The 21,783-nt window shown below is 36.2% G+C and overlaps 1 long non-coding RNA gene across 2 annotated transcripts; it reads right to left on the bottom strand.

Moving 5' to 3' along the window:
• Positions 1-2,837: 2,837 nt before the first annotated feature.
• On the bottom strand, positions 2,838-10,361 carry LOC132636172 (uncharacterized). Of its 2 annotated transcripts, none has more exons than XR_009581068.1 (4): positions 9,866-10,361; positions 8,998-9,072; positions 4,684-5,269; positions 2,838-3,082 (listed from the first exon to the last, which is right to left on the bottom strand). It is a non-coding gene; the product is annotated as an uncharacterized LOC132636172 (long non-coding RNA). The 2 variants fall into 2 exon arrangements; XR_009581067.1 differs by having other exon boundaries at positions 4,684-4,780; positions 9,866-10,322.
• Positions 10,362-21,783: the final 11,422 nt, after the last annotated feature.

Here is a 21,783-nt window from a genome sequence, read left to right as displayed (position 1 = left end):
AATCGATTCACAAATTCGAAAATTAAAGATAGTAAGAAATTAGGGATGAGAATTGCAGAAATAGGAGATGGTAATAGAAGAAAGAAAGGATTTAATCAACTATAATTGTGAGTAATCAACGTAAGACTTGATACCTACACCTATTTAAGATGAATTCAATCCAAGAAAGAAGACACTTAAACTCATACATGGAAATCTAATCCTAGATTATCCAAGAGAGATTCAAGGTAAGAGTTAAGGGAATCCACCCTAAATCTACAGTAGCTAATCCTAGAGATTTAAACTCCATCAAGGAGAAAACTACTCTCAATGAATTCTTCAACAATCAACAACTAAGGAATAAAAATATGCTAAAGGTAAGCTTATATAGTTTTCCCTATTACAAGAAAGGCCTAAAAGTGGCCTTTGCACAAATAACCCCACATGGTCCCTTCTTCACTTGAATTGCAATCCTATCCTCGAATTTGTACCCCTAGCCATGAATTGTATTTCTAGAGACTAATTGCACTTCTTAGCCACGAATTGCACTTCTAACCATGTTTGCACTTGTAGCCACTTTTGTGGCTTCCATCGTTTGGCCATCATCCCCTTCCAAGCAATCACCCATACCCTAGCAGATTGCTCTTCAATGGCCTCCAAAGGCCCCATCTTACTCATCCAAGGGTGTGTGGAAAGAAAATACGCATCCAAATCTATAGCACAGGTTTTAGCCCTCATAATCACCCATGAGTTTCTTAGAATCATATCAGTTGTTGTGTTGGATAAGTCGATAAAAGGTTTGTTAAGGTTTTCTCTTCCTTCTTTTGGGATGATCCCGACTAAACCGAAATGTAAACGAACGTCCCTCCAAAATGACTCTATTCATGTTAAGTTAGAGATGTTCATGTTCTTCCTTTCGTAGCTATGTTCAATGAATTATGTTATGTCCTGTTTCCTAGTTCATAATTAAACGTTTGATTGATGAGTTAGCTACATAATGTTATTTGGAGGCTTAACAACCTTACATCACTCCGAAAGGCTTATAATGTCCCTTAAATATCTCTCATGCATTCATATATCTATACTATATTAAAAGCATGAACTCCCAAATTTAAAAGTTAAATTACTCTTTTATTCGTTTAAAAAAACTAATTAGAATTGCCTAACCTAATAACCGTACTTTACAAAAAAAAATATAGAAGCTAACGCTTCAAAATTATAAAAAACAACGCTTGAACACAAAAAAAACCCACGCCTCATTCACAGTTTTGCACAAAATATATCTCTTTGTAAGGAATAGCAACCATGTTGTGAACAACTTTAAGCAATGCGTCATACGTCATCATAAAAATCGAGTCTGGTGATTATCTTTCTGGTTGTTGTAAGTTTGCTCCTTTCGCAGGTATTCATAGTTTTAATGTGTATTTGTTGTCTATATCGATAATATATAGCACTATTTTCATAGTGAAACCTATTGATTCAGTTATTGTTCTATATTACTCTGAAAGTTTTTGTTAATGACTCTTGTCTAATTGGATTATTTTTTATATACACAATGTCAATATTGAAATTTTTCTGGTGTTATGTGTGGGTGTCATAGCATATATCGTATACTATTTGTTATCAGTTGGTGCGGTACTTTTATTGGGTTTTCTTCTCTATTCTCTTTGTACAAAAAAGTTTGAGAATTTTATTTTAGTTCCAAGATCAACTTCCTTTCGTAGTACCCAATCCCCAGGGGAATTCGAATCCCGCTGCCTCCTTGAAAGAGAGATGTCCTAAACCACTAGATGATGGGGGCCTTCTTGACCGACAACCATCATACAATGATCATAGTATGATCAGTTTCTGATGTATACATAGGGAAAGCCATGTGCAACGAAAAGTGCAAGCACGGCTTGGGGAGGGGTCTTTACTTGTTTATTTAATTTAATATTAACATTTTAATATTATCATATTGCGATACTTGAAACAAGCTTCTTGAGACACAATATGTGTACCTGTGGGTGATGTTGCTTCTCGAGCTTTTTGCCGTTGTATTGATGCATCCATTCGACAAGGGATATCTTCACAAGGTAATAGATGAAAACAGGAAAATTTGAAATTTTCTTTCATGGGCAAATATGGGTAAAATATGGGTATCCATATATGAACTCACTAGACCCAATAACAACTCGTTTTCCACCACTACTACAAAAGGGGACTTTAGCGGCAATTAAAAAAGCCTTTAGCGGCCATACTAATTGCCGCTATAACCTTTACCGGCAATTAGTCTTTTGCCGCTGTATCTGGCGTCGGTAAAACCTTTAGCGGCGTCACAGAAACGTGCCGGTAAATGTGATTGCAATTGCCGCTAAAGATCATGATGTTTAATGGCAATTGTTTAGCGGCAATTATTATGGCCGCTAAACTCATTTTCAAAATGACCTAATCCACCTTTTAGTGTCAAATTAAATTGCCGCGAAATCCAATTAAATAGCCACTAAATGGACTGTTTTAACGAGTATTGTGTAGCGGCAAATCTAGTGGCCGCTAAATCATTTTCCAAAAGAGTTGACTCAACACTTTTACCGTCTATATTTATTGCTACTAAATCTAATTAAATTGCCGCTAAAACTCACCTATTTTAGCGGCTATTATTAGCGACAATTACCATGACCACTAAACTCATTCCAAAATGGCTCAATTAACCCTTTTGATGTCTATTTTTATTGCCGCTAAATCCAAATAAATTGCGGCTAAAAGTTACATGCTTTAACGACTATTGTGTAGCAAAAATTGTAATGGTTGCTAAACCCATTTCAAAATGTGCATTGACAATTACAATGGTAAATGCTAATAAAAACACACTATTATAATTTATAAAAATATAATATATTTCACTAACTCAAGATAAATCAAAGCAAGTACTAATTCATAATACTAATGTAATCAGCGAATTAAAAAATAATATTATGTGTCTAAACTAAATAGTTAATGTCCTTGTAACTATTCCTATCCAATACTTGCAGTAACAAATTTCTAAAATGCACCCTCCAACAGTTTCGCAACGCTGCATAATATTGAATCTTCCACGTGCTATTCAAACATCATACTGTATGACCTGAAATAATAAAATGAGTGAATATGAAAAGATGAAATCTATTGTAAAAAAGTAGTACACATACATCTAATATATTGTGAAGTTTGTCATACTCGAAATTTTACTAAATCTTCAAATTCTTAAAAATTTTGCCAAAACTTCCCCAATTAATAAGACTATCAAATTTTCAACCTGTTTACAAAAGCAATCTCATCTTGAAAGTACATCCCAACATCTTACATCTCTAATATAATATTAATTAACAGCTTCTCTGCACATGATACTTCCATCAATGGGGGGATTCTTATAAGTGTTAATGAGGATTTTGTAAAAGCTGTTGAGCCATTACAACTGACAAACAAGATCGATCTAGCATTATGGGTACATGTCTACAACTATGAGAGGATTGATACAATATAACAGAAGGAATGTAAAGCATTGTGTTCTAATGGTGCAAGTGAAATTGACATTTATGATAAAACCAATTATAGTGCACCAGTTCATGCTACTATTGGAATGGCTGGCATTAGCTTGGACCAGGTCCCTTCTCAGGCTGAAAAGTGAATTTTGGTAAAAATAGCAGAATTCGGAGATGTGCAAGTTAAGGCAACAAGGAATTCATTGACAGTGGAATATGTAAATGCAAATAGCAGAAAGTTGGAAGACAGTTTTCAAATCACCAAATACAAAATAGATTTCTTTCTAGTCTATGGTTATACTTTGTTGGTCATCATATGGTATAACCATCTTTTGTAAAAGGAGTTAGGCCAAGTCCCCTCCTGTTGTAACTTCTCTCTGGTTGGAATAACTGGATCCCAGCCATTCTAGGTAAGTTATATATAAAAATTTAAAAAAAAAATTAACAGCTTCTCTACACAACATTCTTTGATGCCAAAGTTTCAACATTATGCATCTGGTGATAATTGGAGCTGCTAGAAACTAATATATCCACACATTATTAAGTAAACTAATTTTTTTGGATCCAATAGTATCATAACATGGTTATTTAGGAATACTTACAATATTTGCCATTTGAAAAACCTCACCAACTAATATAACTCCAGCTTGCATTACACTACAATGCTAAACACAACTATTCCTTGTTTATTCTCAATGCAATAGGCACACAGACAGTACTTATAATCATATATGATATAAAAGCCAGATTGGGAAGAAAGGCAGCTGTGTAGCACTATTTTTCAAAAGACTTCTACATCTAATCAATATACCTTCATTGTTGTACTTGATGTAAAATAGGCCTAAGAGCAGCATGACACTTCAGTGCACATAACACATTCATTGCAGTAAGCTACACGGGATTGGTAATACATGTGTCCCCACGTGTGTGTGTGTGTGTATATATGATGTATAACATAAACTACTTTATTTAGGGGCTAATTATTAGCGTTGTTGCTGTCTCATCTTACTACATGGCTGCTTGAGGAATCCATTGTTGAGACTCCTAAATACTCTGGCAAATAGAGATTGAGGCTACTCACACCCAATAGTAAAGGATATATCCTTTACTATTGGCATATCGGAGGATATGTCATCATGGAGGATAACGATTTATAACTGGACAGAAAGTACTATGATAAAATATTCAAATAAAAGAACAATACCGTGAGAAGATGGAAAATTTTCAGCCACATTATCTCCTCTAAACAGCATCTGTGGTGATTGTTGTAGTCGCTCATGGCCACTGTTGGCATCGATAACCTAAAAAACATTAACACGTTAGATAAATTATTTATGTAAAATTTAAATTTCAATAAATGACTCCCACCGTTTAAAATTGACTTATCTGGTCATCTAAAATTCCATTGATATTATGATGTATAGGTAACCCATTAGGACCATTTCTGCTCAAGGCTTTTCTCACCCATGCTAATTCAGATAGCAACTTCTCTTGATTTTGTTTCACCAAACTCAGTTCTTCATTTTGTTTTCCATTTATGTCCTTTAACTTTGTTACCTCTTGTTCTAACCTTTTTACAACCTCATTAGACGAATCCTCTTCAATAATATTTCCAAAAGAAGATCTACTACCCCATAGTACAGAAGGAGTTGGACCAAGTCCTAAGCTACGAACATAACCAGTTTTTCATTTCCCAACACTTGTGAATATACATCTCCTTCCCAAGCAACAGAGTGACGAGGTTGCTCGTTCGATACCTCACTATTACTCAACTTTTCATTGATCATGTCCTAATCAGTTAAGTAACCAAACATAAGTAAATAATAACGAAAATATGTAAAAATAAAATGATAGAAGACGTAATCGAAAAATAAGATTAGTGATGCTTTATAGAATTCCTAAAGCGAATTCAAGTGGAAAACAGATGCATTTGACTGAAGAAGTGGTAGCTGAGAGTTTCCACTTCTTATTACTTGATAACACAAATAATAACGAATTCCAGTGCAGCTAAGAGTTTGTATCTCTTATTACTTGATAACTGAGAGTTAACCTATTCAAATTCAGGCTGAATTCTATTTCAATTCTGATGGCAGATTAATTCTAGGAGAAGATTAAATGACTGGGAAATTCAATGTTACTTTTCATACCTCTCAACTGGGTACATCCAGCGATAATGTACCGGCACCGCAATTTTAGCCCCAGTTGCCAAGTGAATAACCAAGTGTACCATAATAGTAAAGAATGATGGGAGGAATATTTTCTCCATATTAGAATGTGTTAAGCCAAATTTTTCTTCAAGTAACTCTAACTCTTCTATTTTAAGCACTTTGCCAGAAAGAACCCGAAAGAATGTGCATAGTTCAATTATAACAGAACTCACCTTTTTATCTGTTGAACTCCGCAATACAAGAGGAAGAAGTTCTTACATTATAACACGACAATCATGAGTTTTTAGCCCCGATATCTTTCTTTTGCGTATGCAATGAGCGATATTAGAAGCATAGCCATGTGGAAAACTTGGCATTTTGTAGTACTTCATAAAACAACTCATTTTCTGCCGGAGACATTGTGAAATAAGTAGGAGGAAGATATGTCCTCCCACTTGCCCGACATTGAGGCCACAAGCTGGGTCTTATTTTCATATCCTTCAAGTCCAATCGAGCTTCTAAGTTGTCTTTTGACTTTTTACCAAGACCCAACAATGTATAAATCAAGTTATCACACACATTTTTTTCTATGTGCATCACATCAAGATTGTGACGCACCAAGTTATACTCCCAATAAGGAAGATTGAAAAAAATGCTCCTCTTTTTCCATGTGTTTTTCATAACCCCGCTTACCTTATCTAACAATTGCCCGAGAGTAAACTTTATTTTTCTAACTTGATTTAGAATTTATGACCCAGTAACTAGACGAGGTGCAGATCTTGATTCTTTAGTCCCATCAAATGATTTTGCATCATTTCGATATTTGTGACTTGGCTTCAAGAAACGTTGATGGCCCATGAAGCAAAATTTTTTACCGTGTTTAAGCCTTCTAGATTGAGTCTCTATGTTACAAGAAAGGTATGCAAAATGACCATGAGTACACTATCCAGATAGATTACCATATGCTAGAAAATCGTTTATAGTCCACATCAGAGCTACTCGCATTTGAAATGTCTCCTTAGAAGATGCATCATAGGTTGCTACCCCTGTATCCCATAATTCATTCATTTCTTCTATTAAAGGTTCCAAAAAGACAGCAATGTTATTTCTAGGTCCTTTTGGTCCAGGAATGAGCAAGGACATAATGAAGAACTCTTGCTTCATGAACAACCAAGGCGGAAGATTATAGGGCATCAAAATCACCGGCCACGTACTATAAACAGAACGCATCGTGCCAAACGGATTAAAGCCATCAGAAGCTAACCCTAGGCAAACATTGCGGGGATCACTAGCAAATTCTGAATATCTACTATCAAAAAATTTCCAAGCTTCAGAATCTGCAGGATGTCGTAAAACTCCATCTTGCAGTCTTGGTTTTAGAGGAAAGTACCTTAGGACCTTGGCTGGAATTTTTTTATCTTTTTTTTTTCCATCTAGAAGCCCCACAAACTAAGCATGCATTGACTTTTTTATCAGTAAATTGATTCCTAAAAATAATGCAATCATTGGGACAAACATGAATCTTATTATACTTTAAGCCCAAGCCCTTAACTATTTTTTTGGTCTCATATGAAGAAGAAGGCAACTTAGCTCCTTCAGGAAATGCGTCCTTTAATAGACCAAGAAAAGCATTAAAGGATTCATTTGAACATCTAAACATCCCTTTTATGTGGTAAAGCTGTAGCAAAAATGAGAGTTTACTAAATTTCTTGCATCTAGGGTATAATTCCTCTTTTGCATCTTTCAAGAGTTATTCAAACTTATCCATCTCTGGATGAGGTTGATGTCCTGATGGATTATGAGTATTTTCTTCTAAGTTTGGATCTATCTCTCCTTCATCGCTAATGTTATTGTCTGTAAACTGGGTACAACCTCCAAAAGCATCGTGTATCATTCGCCTCATATCATCACCCCTTAAAGCTTCTTGTCTGCCATCATTTTTTCTGTAGTCTTATTTGATTTATTGAGATACTCCCCATGTCAAAACCAAGTATCATATGACGGTATAATACCATTAACTACAAGATGATCATATGTTGTTGCCTGATTAACTTCATAGTGCAGCACACATTCTGTACAAGGACATGGAATTGTTCCTCTATCACGTTTTTCACAAAGTGCATGATTTAAAAAATTCTCTACTCCATCCAAATATTCTTTACTAAGTCTATCGCAATTTATCCAACTTCTACTCCTAGTATTGCCCACGGCAATTCAAGAACTTTGTTAGTCTTCTACAATTTCAAGAAGTCAAAGTAAAATGCCATGACGAAAAAGAAAGAAGTAAGAAAAGGTGTTGTATGTAACATGTGCATTTAGGTACTTTAGTGGATACTTGTAAGCTACTTTATAATGGGCAATAGAAGTACTTCATAAATTCCATTTTTGAAATAAGGTTTATATATTCAAATGCAGCAATAGAAGTACTACATGTTGTCACATTCATTAAAGTTAAAAATAACATTCTTCAAATAGTAACGATGTCATAGAAATATGGAGAGGGATTATTATTCATATAGGAAACAAAACTCAAAACATTAGTTGGATAGAGCTTGCGGAATTCTACTCCTAGTATTGTCCCTGTCAAAATCAGTAATATGTAGCTACAACTAGCTTTAAGAAAAATCTCCATGCTTCAGGTACTCAAACAGAAGCTTTCCATATTCATATTTTATCCAAAATTGAAGTCTTCTAACAGGTTACTATGTTAATGAAGCTTTCCCTCTATTTTTTTAAACAAAGGACACTCCCTCTCAACATGATTCCTACCTTCAGTTGTTATGTAAAAGATAAAACATTTTAAAGAAGCTTCACAAACCACTTTTCTGGAAACTTAAACTTTACAACAAGGCAATTTTTTAAACCAACATCAGGTTGAAGGATACTTTAAGCTTGGTTCCTAACAGATACCTTGTTAAACAAAAGAGAAGGTTGAGAAAGAAAATAACCATTGCAATTCTTAGGTTAGTAAAATTGGTCTTACCAAAGAAACTGGTAATGAAAAACGGTATACTGGTTAGACTTGAAGACATTCAGATGTTCAAACCTTCATATAACCTTAAAACCGAAGCTATTCTGCCTTTAACTGTAACTTAACCCCAACTTCCTTAGCATACCATCAATGAACAAACAAGCAGATTTATTCTTAAATTAAATAAATATGCTTCTTAATTAAAGATAAACCTTCCACCTTCTTCATTCAAGAAAAAGAATCCAAACACTTAGAACTATGCGCACTCCTCAGAAAGGAAACACAAAAACAACAAAGAAAACATTGAAATGGCAGTAATCGACAGCATATCCTTTTGAACAGGAAGGCTATAGTTGAACACCACAAATCACAAATCAACTTAAATTCAAATTTTGGGTACCTGGTAATCAAATTACTTTGACGAGAATGACAATAAACTGAACGAGATGAATGGTGCCCCTAACAGTCTTGAAACCTACGTGAAAGAAAAGATGGAGACAACAGCAGAGCTTGAGTAGCGACAACCAAAATCATCATCGATAAGAAAATTTCTTAACTTCCAATTCGGGAGTGTATGTGCAAATTTTCAAAGTTGTAGGTGTAATTTTTCTTTATCATTATATTTACTTATGTACGAAGGGTGAGAGAGAGGGATAGATAGAAGAAAAGGAATGTATACGATCAACCCACTTACAACACAAATCACAAACTAATCGAGCAGGCTATACAAATTCTCAATTTACATTTTTTTTCAAAAACATCAAAAAAATGAAATAAAAAAATACAAGCACAGATCATCAGATCCAACATGGTTTCTTGAAAAACCCAACATTGCATTGCTAATCTGCATATCAAATGTGTGCCCCATAAAGACAATGCACTATATTCTTGCTCATCCATAATAGATCTGAATCAAAAGTTAAGGGCATTCAAACCCAAATCTAGACAAAATCATGATTATTATTATTTATTTATTTATTTAAAAAAAAGAACCTATACAAATCATGATGAATTGTGAATAATAATTCAAGAATTGATAACGAGATCATATCTTTTAACCTTCGAACACATGACATCTTTTAACCTTCGAACACATGACATATGTTAGCCAACGAACCACTTAACTGCTGAGCTAATTCCCATCTCTATATTACTAGACTTAGTTAAGAAATTCATGACAAGAGTTAAATGAATAAATTAGAGCTAAAGGCAAAATAATCTTTTAAAAGAAGCAACTGGTAATCTAAATGCTCCAGACAGTAACTTACAACAAATAGACAAGTGATATGCGCAATCACACCATAGATCCACAAGAACAAACAACGACAAGAAGATGTGGGTTTTCAGTTCCTTCTTTTTTCTCGTTCTTTTGTCAAAAAAATGTGGGTTTATTCCTAATTCTTCAGTTCGTGGTGTTCTTTTGATAGATTGATGGTCATAATTTAGGGTTTTCAATGGGAGGGGTCTCAGTTTCTAGTTCGATTTCGACTTTTTTATGTTGTCGTACTTTAGTTGGTTTTCAATCCTTTGTTTTTAGGTACTCTTAAGAGAAGAGATGGGTTCCATAATGCTTGCCTGGTTGAAATCCTTCCGGTGGCAGCAGCGTCAAGATCTGGTAGCGGCTTCAAGGTTTTTAGGTACTCTGAGGGAAAGTTTTATTATTTTATATTTTTTTTATAGTTTGGGGGGAATGTTAATTATTGGGGAAAAGAATTGGAGGGAAGATAAAATTATTAAAATTGCTTTCAATTAGTAAGTTTTTGGGGCAAATTATTCTTATTGTCGGTAAAGGGATTCTTTGCTGGCTAATGCTTTGTCACTAGTAGTTCAAATTAAAGGATAAATTAGAGGCTATTGCAGTATTGCCGCTAAATAATTGCCACTAAAGGACCTTTTTGTAGTAGTGCTCAAAGTAGAAGAAAACATTTCTCTTACAAATTTAATGGAAAATATTTTCCCGATCATTATAAAACACACAAGCTCACCCCAAACCCTAACCCACCGCACCCCACCACTCACCCCACTAGTATCTTGTAACGACCCGCTAGGTCGTTATGGGGGGTGACTTAGAAAACTAGACCGCCGTTGGGAATTCCGAGGCTGCGGGTGAGTCCGTATCATGTTTTTATGTATGTGTGCATGTTTTGTTTGCGTATGTAGGGCCTTGGATTGGTGTTGGGTTTTTTGGGTAAAAACTGATGAAAAAACCCGAGCTACTGGTCAAAGTGGACCACTGTAGTGGGTCCGTCATAGCGGGTATAGGCTCGCCCCTCGGGGAGCCGGGAATTTAATGAGATCCGCCATAGCGGGAGTTTACCCTGTATAGCGAGAACGCTGCAGCGAGACACCGACCGCTGCAGCCGTCGACAGGAGGCAGAACTTATGTTTTATATTTTTTATTCCGAACCTATTCCCCACACAACTCCAAAACAGTTTCCAAGAAATCTTGTGGCGAAATTCTAAGCTAGGGCTAAAAATCTCTTGAATGGTAAGTCTCAACCCTTCACTTTGTTCATTCCATCATAGTGTTAGGTTCCATGATTAGTTAAATTTTCTCTAATGGTGAATGAAAAGATAGAACCCTAGAAGGTGCGAACCCTTGAATAAATGAATGGGTTATTGATTTTATTACTGTTTAATCATCTAGGAGCATAGATTATCACTTCCTAGGATGAGAATTTGATTATTACGTGATGAGAATGATGGATTGAGAATTAGGGTTTCATAAAGGTGGTAACTTTAGCATAAAAACTGCTTGTAAAAGGGTTGAAACGATTAGAAACCCATGAACGGATAGAATATGATTATTGAGATTAATACTAGCATGAATTCACGCTTAGTTATAGTTCACCCATTGAAAAAGGGTAGAAGCAGTCGGGTTCTTTTCCCCAATCATTGTATTGATTGAATAGATGATTCAAATACTCATGTAGCGCTATATTTCTAGACTTTGAACGTTCGGAAGCTTTGCAAAAGGGGAAAGCTATCGCAGAGTGATTGCATTGTCCCAGTTCTACTTTGAGGTAGGTTACGATCTACTTGAGTTAGACTTTGATTAGTTAATTGTATATGTTATGAAATTGATAGGAGAAGCATGATTAGGGCTTCGGACATAAAGTGTTGTTGGAAATTCCATTATTTGATATTTGTTGGTTGATCATGTGATTAACTATTATGATATGATAAAGAAGGATTTAATGAGTACTCTTCTCATCTACCTGGAGTAATCCCTTGTTCATGCTTTGATGAATTGATTCTCAAGTGTTGATATGACTTGTGGTATGATGACTTATGTTCTTTGATATTGATGCATTGATTCTTCACATTCCTAATTAGTTGTGGAATAGAAATTCATTATGATGAGAAAGGTAATATAATTATGAAAAGGCACATTTGACAAGGGGTGAGAATGTAGCCTAGTTATGGGCTCGTGATCCGAGGTCAGTTCCAGAGCGAGTGGCACATTGACACCATGGGTCCCCTGCAGGTCATGGCTCTTTGGGAAAACATTACCATTTAGCATGTGTGTACATATATGTGACAAAGTTGGGATAATTCGTGAGATACAGCTGTGTTGGTGATTACATGATTTGAGCTACTTTTATTGATTGATGGTTTTGTGAGCTTATCTTAATTCAGTGGGATGATTCTTGTTGATAAGTTCTTGTGGTTGTTGTTGTGCCTATCTGTCTATTTTATTGATTTTGTGATTTTATGAATGATACTAATCTTAGTTGGCCTACGATATCTACTACTACATAGGTTATGTGCTGCAGCAAGGTAAAAACTGCTTGTGGCTATGTGTTGTTGTACTGATATTACCTTGATGCATTATTTTGAATGCAGATTGTGATCCAGAGACATCTACCAGATCTCATATTTATCGTGAAGCCAGTTTTCGATAGATTTGAGGGTGACCTCCCATCCATGTCTGGCCGCCTAAAGATGTTTCTCATTTTGGATGTGTATTTCATTTCAGACATTTATGTTTAGTTAGACACTTGTTCATTCCTTAGACAGTTATATTTTAGAGTCCTTGTACGATGATTTTCAGATTTTGGAGTTGTAATCGCTAGGATTTCCGCACCTTATTTGTTTATGGCATGACTAAACGTTTTGGATGGTTATTACTTTGTTTATATCCTTGAATGTTTAAAATTTGGTTAAGTAATTGATAATCGTTGGATGGTTGGTTAAGGGGATTGGTTCGCCCACTAGGTGAAATAGTGTGGGTGTCACTCACGGCTATTTGGGTCATGACACACCCACTCCGCCCTACCCACACCCCAACCACACCCCAACCAAATTTTATGTTTCATATATTTCCCTTTTATAAAAAATAAATAAAAATGAAAAAAAAAATTCTTACCCCCTCTCCCATACCAAAAATTCTTATATGTGCTATAGGTAATTGGACGCACATTATCTATAAATCAATGTTTGTTTTACAATTTTATCAATTATTCTACTTCAATTTTAAATAGAGAATTGAAGCTCAAAATTTTATTTGAAGAATATCTCAAATGAAGTGATGTTTTGCTTGCAAAAGTTTAACATTTTTTCCAAGTAAATTTCATGTCAAACATAATTTTAAATTCTTTTCAGCTTTATCTTTAACTTCAAATATCTTTTTTCAAACTTCGACAAAATGTTATACAAAAGGGATTACTAAGTAATCATCATCTGCAATGAATAATAGTATAATAAATTTCTTCTTTGTTAAGATTCTATCTTTTTGAAATGTTAAAAGATACTCTCAAAACATATAGGAGTATTATTATTTATGAAAGAAAAAGTTACATGCCAAAAAAAAAAAAAACAGAGTTGGCTCAATGACGACACGAGCGGTATAGCTTCAAATTTTTCTTCACGTTTTTTTTTCTTGTGTATTTTGACATTTATGTGCCAAATATTATCCATGTTTGTCAGTCCACCAACCATGAAGAAGAAATAAGAATATAGTTTAACATATATTACGAAATCTTAGTTGATTTTTTTGGTTGCATTCTATGTGAGAAAAGCTGGCTCCATTTTATGCTTGAGCAAGAATCATGGCCATGACATTGTCTATTCTACTTCATGTGACAAAACATTTAAGGTTTGGTTTTACAAAAAATATTTTCTAAAACAATGTCGATATGTGAATAAATAAATAAATTATTAAATCATAAAAAAGATAAATTATTATAATGACATTGCATTATTAATTATCACCTTAGTTTTTATGACACAACTTTATAAATAAATATTTTACTTTGTTTAAGATTCAAGAAACTTGACTAATTTACTCAAAATGTGGAGAGTCAAAATTGGATGTAAATAATTGCCCTTTCTTTGGCCGAAAATGATAGAAGAATGGCAGGGCAAAAAAATTGACGAACTCTAATTTTGACTGACCACCAATTCATCTCTGGCAGGTTAAATCGACACAAATTTTGAGGAATCATGGTAGGACTCCAATATCGAGTTTCCTAATCCTGAGATAACCCACCTTTCATATGAACCAAACAACCCCTAAGTGAATTCTCTTTATACTCTGACACGTTGTAAAATAAATGTAATCAATGTTCTAGTATTGAAACCCTAACATCAAAATTTATGTAGCCATTTAATTTGATAGCGATATGTTAAAGCCCTGAACAAAGCTGATTGATTCATAATATATGAACTTTGGTTCTACTAATTAAAATGTTAAGAGAATTAAAGCATTGTTTGAAAAATGCACGGAAGTGGCAAAAAAAAAATTGATTTCACAACATATAGACGAGCACTCTTTTTTATACATAGTTGTTTGGTAATGAGCAAACCATCTGCTAGGTGTTTCCTTATTAAAAAATTGGGCGATATATAGTAAAACAAAAAAAGAAAAAAAAAAAGAGATAACACAGTAGTACTCAGGCATACAACAACTTTTGTGCAACACAAAAATTTGATGCTACCAAAAGCGAAAAGGGAAGATATCATATCCAGAAAACTTGATTCAATTTTTTACCACAAGACTTGTTCCTTTACTATATTTATTATATTTACTAACTTGATGATAGTTTACACATTCTTACAATACTGTTGCTTTGATATGTGGATGGAAAATGGCTAGAATAGTTTTGTCTACATTGATTTCTCTATTTCTCTCATCTTTCCGTCCAATGCTAGAAGTTTTTTTCTAATGATCATTCATGTTACACTTCGCCTTTTCGTGTACGTTAAGGTTCGTCTTAAGTCGGTTGTCATAGGCTCGTACTAGAAATCATTGGAGAATTATGTATAAGTTAGATGGGTGTATCTCGGAGATGTATAAGTTCTTAAACATGTTTGAATAAGATTACAAAGTTTAGATGTTCAATGAATCGGAGAGAATATGTTTCGTCGAAAAATTGGACACAGACCATTTTCATGCCCACATTCACGGACCGTGCAAAATTTCACGAGCTGTGAAAATGGTGTTTGGCCACCGTGAACTAGAGGCAGTGGAGAGGATCCACTGCACTGATTTCACGGCCAGGAACTTTTTCATGGTCCGTGAAAGTGACGGAGGAATTGAGGCGGTGGAATTTTTCCCTTTTGATATAAATTAAGGGCCGCAACTTGGGGCTCATTATTTTCATAAAAACAAATTCTTGACCCTCTGAGCTCTCTCAAACACCCATAACAATCCCAAGTCACATTAAGAGAAAATCAAGCTCCAACATCCTTTACTAGTTCATATAAGTGTGTATTCTCTCTTCTAGTTGAAGTTGTGGTGACCAATCTTTGGATTAATTTGTGTGTGTAAGGTATGTTCTTCATCTTATTACTTATGTTGAGTTGATTTGGAGGTTTAATAAGTCTTAAAGTTAAGAGAATCATGGTATAGAAGTTATAAGGAATTAAATTGAAGTATTGGTTATGGATTAAATTTGAAAGGAAGTTTTGGATTGATTTGAGTGTAATTTGAAAGTAATCTTTTTCATATGGTATGGTTGATGTTGTTATTGATGCGTGGGAGTTGATTTGAAATTTTGAGGAAGTAGATGATATAGGGGAAATGCTGTCCAAATTTCGTTAGCTCACTTAATAGTTTAGTTTGACCTTAAAAGCGTTTCAACAACTTAACCTTAGTGTGAATCATCTTGAATGCAGATTTGCAAGCTTGGGAGAATAGACATTCAGTGTTTAAGTAGATGATGAGGTATGTAAGGCTGTCCCTTTCTTTCATATTGCATGATCCTATTGATACAAATTTATACAAATGATGTCCATAATGGCCCTACTCTTGGAAATACTAGAAGCTTCTGTTCTTGATGTCCTTGTGATATTATTGATTTTGTATCACGTCTATTGATATTGTCTCATCATTATTGATTTTTCTTATGATTGTTAATCTCATCTTAAGGTTATCGTTCCTTCAAGGTGAGATATGTCGATGATGATAGCTCCATATGATAATCGGAGGTATACCGACCTTACGTCACTCCGATAGATACATAATGCTTCCTTCAGCTCTCATGCATGCTTTATATATATGTATATATATATATATATATATATATATATATATATATATATATATATATATATATATATATATATATATAGCTATTTTCTGACACCAAGCCACACTATAATCGGTCGGGTACGGCACCTATTGTGCACACCACTGCAGTTGGGTACGGATAACTCCGAGCTTACTATGGCTGGGTATGGATAACACCAAGCCTATTATGGCTGGGTACGGATGACACCGAGCCTATTATGGACGGTTACGGTATTATGATATATGTATATGCATGAAAAATGTTTTTTTTTTTTTAAAATGAAAGCATGCATGATATTGTCCTTAAGAGCCATTCAGATGGACAGGTTATTCTCATATCTCATGTTACCTTCATATCCTTGTTATGTTGTTTTCTATGCTTTACATACTTGGTACATTATTCGTACTGACGTCCTTTTGTTTGTGGACCGTTCATGCCCGCAGGTAGATAGGTTGACGGATCAGACCCATAGGCTGCTTTCTCATCAATTGTACATGAGCACTCAACTTGTTCCGGAGGTGCAGTTCAGCTTGGTATGATTCTTTTGAGTAAATATAGGCATGGAGGGGTCTTATCCCATCCTTATCATGTTATGCACTCCAGTAGAGGCTCGTAGACAGATATGCACAGTTAGATGTTTTGTGGCCTTCTCGGTCCATATTTTGTTATGTCATTTTGATAGCCTTGTCGGCTTGTATACATGGACACAATTTGATGACATGTATATATTCATATATATATATATATATATATATTAGGCTTGTATCCTTTACAGTTTATTATATCCATTAGTTAGAATTATGGCCCACTCAGGTGTGATTATGTGATGCATGTATGTCATGTGGTGCTCAGTAGGTTAGCTCTGGATGCCCGTCTTGGCCTCCAGTTGGGTCGTGACAAAAGTGGTATTAGAGCAGTTCACCCTAGGGATGTCTACCAGCCGTGTCTTGTAGAGTCTTTTTTATGAGTGTGTAGTGCACCACACTGATAAACAAGAGGCTGCAGGACATTTAGGAAGATTGACCTTTCTTTTTCATCTTAGATCATGCGATAGAGCGATGTTATGAGGATTCCCTTTTCCTGACCGTGTGTTATGAATTTAGTAATGCTTGTGACGAGGAAAGACTCAATGGCCTAGAAGGGCAAGTCAGTGGCAGGTAGGAGGACTGGAGGGGTACCGCTTGCAAATGTTGAGGAAGGCGATTCCCAGAATAAGGTTCCATCTCGAACCTCTCATACTCCACCCGCTCCAGCGTAGCATAGAGGAGCTTCAGCCCCAGCTCTAGCTCCAGCACCCCCAGTTCCTCCACCGGATGCCTCAGGTCAGGAGATGCGAGAGGCTATTCGATCTTTAACTTAGTTAGTAGCCGCTCATGCCTAGTGTCAGGGTTCAGATATTATTAATTTAGACCCTTCAGAATTCTTTGGGTCGAAACCAGATGAGGACCCGCAGAACTTTGTAGATAGGATGTTGAGGACGTTGCGGGTGATGCATGCTTTAGACACTTAGTTAGTAGAGTTGGCTTTTTATAGATTACAGGATGTTACTGTTCATCGGCATTAGACGTGGGTGTCATCTAGAGGGATTAATGCACCCCCCCAACCCACCCTTGTGGCGGGAGTTCACAAATGCTTTTTTTTGACATTATTTTCAGCCAGAGATTCGACGAGCCAGAGCTAATAGGTTCCTGGACCTTAGACAGGGGAATATAGGTGGTCGAGAATATTGTCTTTGCTTTAATTCATTTCTAGATATGCTCCAGCTGTTGTAGCTCATATGAGAGATCATGTTTACCGATTTGTGAGTGGATTGGGGCCACACTTGATTGATGACTGCATGACGACCTCTCATCAGACAGCTACATACATTTCTCGCATCCAGACGCACGCTCAGAATCTTGGGGAGTGTAGTCAACAACGGAGAGTCGAGCGTGAGCATAATAGGGGCCATAGTAAGAGAGTCAGATCTTCACGTGCTATTAGTGAGTTTAGAGAGGGTCAGAGGCAGCAATATCCTAGGCATTCGTGCCACTTAATGGTTAGTACACCTCTGCAGTTTACAGGTCAGAGATTTTGACCGATCTACTAATTCAGGTTCAGGTCAGGGTTCTAGAGCCTCAGGTTCTCAGTATAGAGGTGATTCAGGCTAGATGAGGCCATCTTTGTACTCTGTGTGGCAAGTTACATACTGGATCGTGCTGCTTGGATTTAGATTCTTGTTATACTTGTGGTCAGCCGGGTCATATTATGTGTAAGTGCCCATCGAGAGGTTGTAGAGGTATAGTTCAGCCTACAGGATCAGCAACCAGCTCATCATTATTTGTACGTCCTTTGGGGCAAGGCTCTCAGACATTATCAGGCTGTGGTAGAGGCAGAGACGGATTGTCTAGCTCAACCAGTCCTCAGAACCGCATTTATACATTGGCTTGTCTGTTACACCTCTCATTTTCATACGTTGTGTTTCGCCGAATGCTAATTGTCCTAGCCTTGGGAAGTAGGATAAACGTTTTTGAGGTCATGGGGATAGATATGTCCATCTTGGGTATATAATGGAGAGAAACCATCTCGGGAAGGTTTAAGACTCGTCGGATCATCAAAGTTAAGTTTCGGTAGAAGTTGGGTAAAATGTCACATTATGGCGCACTTTGCTGCGCAACATGCGAGAAACAAACACGCTTTACGGCCACGCAGTTGCACAGCAAAGTGTGATAGTGAAAATTGGTGTTGTGCGCGGTCTGCGACACAACATGCGGCTCGCAAAGCATGCTTTGTGTCTAGCAAAGCTTACCGCATGTTGTGTCGGTCCAGAATTTTCTGGACCACTATATATAGATCAAACTCGACCCAAAAATCATATTTTCACCATTTTTTGTCAAGAAACCTCTAGAATATTCTCTCCACTCTTCATCCACAAGAAATCAAAGGAAAGCCAAGATCAACGACTTCAAATCCATGAAAACAAGTGTGTGAAACTTAGTAAAAGTTCATCTACCTCAAGAAAACCCAAGGGAAGTGAAATAGGGTTTTGGTGCTAGAAGAGCCTTTCCATTCAAGGCTTGTTCATCTATCATCCAAGGTAAGTTTCATGACCATATCATGTTGTTTAAGGTATTGGAAGGCTAAGACACATGAATTGTAGAAAGACATAGAAAATGGGTCATAAATGAGGGAATAGTGTCATTGTTGAATAGTGGTTGGGATGAATGATTAATGTTGGTATGTTGTGATCGTGAATACGTTAGAAAGGACATTTAGACCATGGAATAAGTATTATATATGAGAAAATGCGATAATGATCTATAACCATAATTGTGGAGAAATCGAAGAGAATTGGTGAATTGTGGTAAATGTAGATAAATGATGATTGTTAGTTGCAATATTGTGAATGTTGATATGAAGTTTGGGAGCTGATATAGAACATGGGAAAAGTAGTATAAACAAAGGAAATGCTGCCCAATTTTCTCTAGCGTTAGTAAGTCCGTTCTTATAATTGTTAGCTAATGTCGATACGAATTCTCTTGAAGGTAGAACGTTGGCATTGAAGGAGAACAAACAAGCGATAGATTAGTAAACGACAAAGGTATGTAAGGCTAATCCCTTTCTTCAAAGGCAGGAATCTTTCAAGTTTTCCATGATTCTCCGATATGATAGAGCTTATGAGTCCATAAATATACCAAACTACATACGAGCATGATAATGATGATGATGAGCTAAAGTATAGGGATTCTATAGTTCATGATATGATGATCCTATAACGTTAATGATGTCATTATTGTTAACACTCACCCTATACACTATTCCCTTCAAGGTGAGGCAGAATACTCATAAATGTTCATAATATAATCGGGGGTTCACGACCTTACGTCACCCCGACATAGCCATAGTTGCCTTTAAAGCCTAATGTATGTTCCTAATAATAAATGTGAAATGATGCTAAGTCATGATATGTATACAAGATGATTAATAATGCTAGCTTATCGAATGCTTGTGTTATGTATAAAAATGCCGAGCTATGATAAGGTTATGATATGTTCATGAGATGTGTAATAATGATGGGTTATGATTGAATATATGACGATACGATTCCACCGCGCCAATATGGCCGGGCATGTCACCGCTAAGGCGGGCTGCATATGATTCCACCGTGCCTATATGGCCGGGCATGTCACCGCTAAGGCGGGATGCTATGTATACACCGAGCCTAGAGGGCCGAGCATGATCACCACTAGTGGGCGGCATATGATGGTTACCCAGACGTGGGTTAACAGCGAAGATTATGATGTGATGACATATGTACCATGATTATGTAAAATATGATATCTGTACGAAAGGTATTTTCCTATGACACTCATGCAGGTTATATCTTTCTCTTATGGCTCATGATCCTTCTATTAATATTTTATTAAATTCCTGTCTTACATACTCAGTACAATGTTCGTACTGACGTCCGTTTTCTTTGGACGCTGTGTTCATGCCCACAGGTAGACAGGGAGGCTAGCTTGATCCAAACTCGTAGGAGTTGTTAGCTGATTGAAAGCACTCCTTTGCTCCGGAGGTACTTGATTATTCTTTTGTGTACATTTGTATATGTTGGGCACGATGGGGTCCTGTCCCGTCTCTATGTCTAGCACTCCATTAAAGGCTCGTAGATACGCAGTGTGGGTTATGTGGTCTCACGAGGTTGCCATTATGTAAATATATATATATACATATATTATTTTGATAGCCTAAAGGCTTATGTCTATAAAAGTATTTATGTTTAAAATGAGGGATGATTTTCTTATAAAATGAGCATGAATTTGATAAAAGAATGTCTAATGAGTATGATAAACAGTAGAACGAGCGGTGCTCGGTGGTAAGCCACAGGTACCCGTCGCGGCCCCTAGCCGGGTCGTGACATTGTTGAAGGATCTTGAGTCCTCACCTGATGTTGTTAAAAGTATATTATCAGTATCTTCTCGTGATATATATGCATTGATTGATCCAGGTTCTACATTATCGTACATTACTCCTTTTATCGGTGGTCAGTTTGGGGTGAAACCCGAGTCAATTAAACCTTTTGAGGTGTCTACACCCGTTGCTGATCCAGTGATAACTAGATGAGTATTATGTAGTCATAGTTTGTGATTGTCATACTATGGCAGATTTGATTGAGCTAGATATGACAGATTTTGATGTTATTATGGGTATGGATTGGTTAGCCTCTTGTTATGCTAATGTTCATTGTAGAACGAAGATGGTTCGACTCCAGTTTCTAGAAGAGCCAGTTCTAGAATGGAAGGGTAATACAAAATCTCTGAAAGGTAGGTTTATTTCCTATTTCAAGGCAAGAAAGATGATTTCCAAGGGTTGTATTTATCATTTAGTCCGAGTTCAGGATACAGAAGTAAATCCACCAACTCTTCAGTCTATTCCGGTAGTTAATGAGTTTCTAGATGTATTCCTGGACGAGGATTGATGATTTATTTGATCAATTGCAGGGTGCTAAATGGTTTTCTAAGATATATTTGAGATTAGGATATTACCAGGTGAGGGTTAGAGAGAAAGACATTCCGAAGACAACTTTCAGAACCAGATATGGTCACTTTGAGTTTTGTGTGATGTCCTTTTGGTTGACGAATGCACCAGTGGTATTTATGGACCTGATGAATAACGTCTTCAGACCCTTCCTA

This window comes from Lycium barbarum, chromosome 4, assembly GCF_019175385.1.
Source record: "Lycium barbarum isolate Lr01 chromosome 4, ASM1917538v2, whole genome shotgun sequence".
NCBI classification, from domain to species: Eukaryota; Viridiplantae; Streptophyta; class Magnoliopsida; order Solanales; family Solanaceae; genus Lycium; species Lycium barbarum.
Note: the sequence above shows the minus strand (reverse complement) of the source record. Positions and strands in the feature narration are given on the sequence as shown.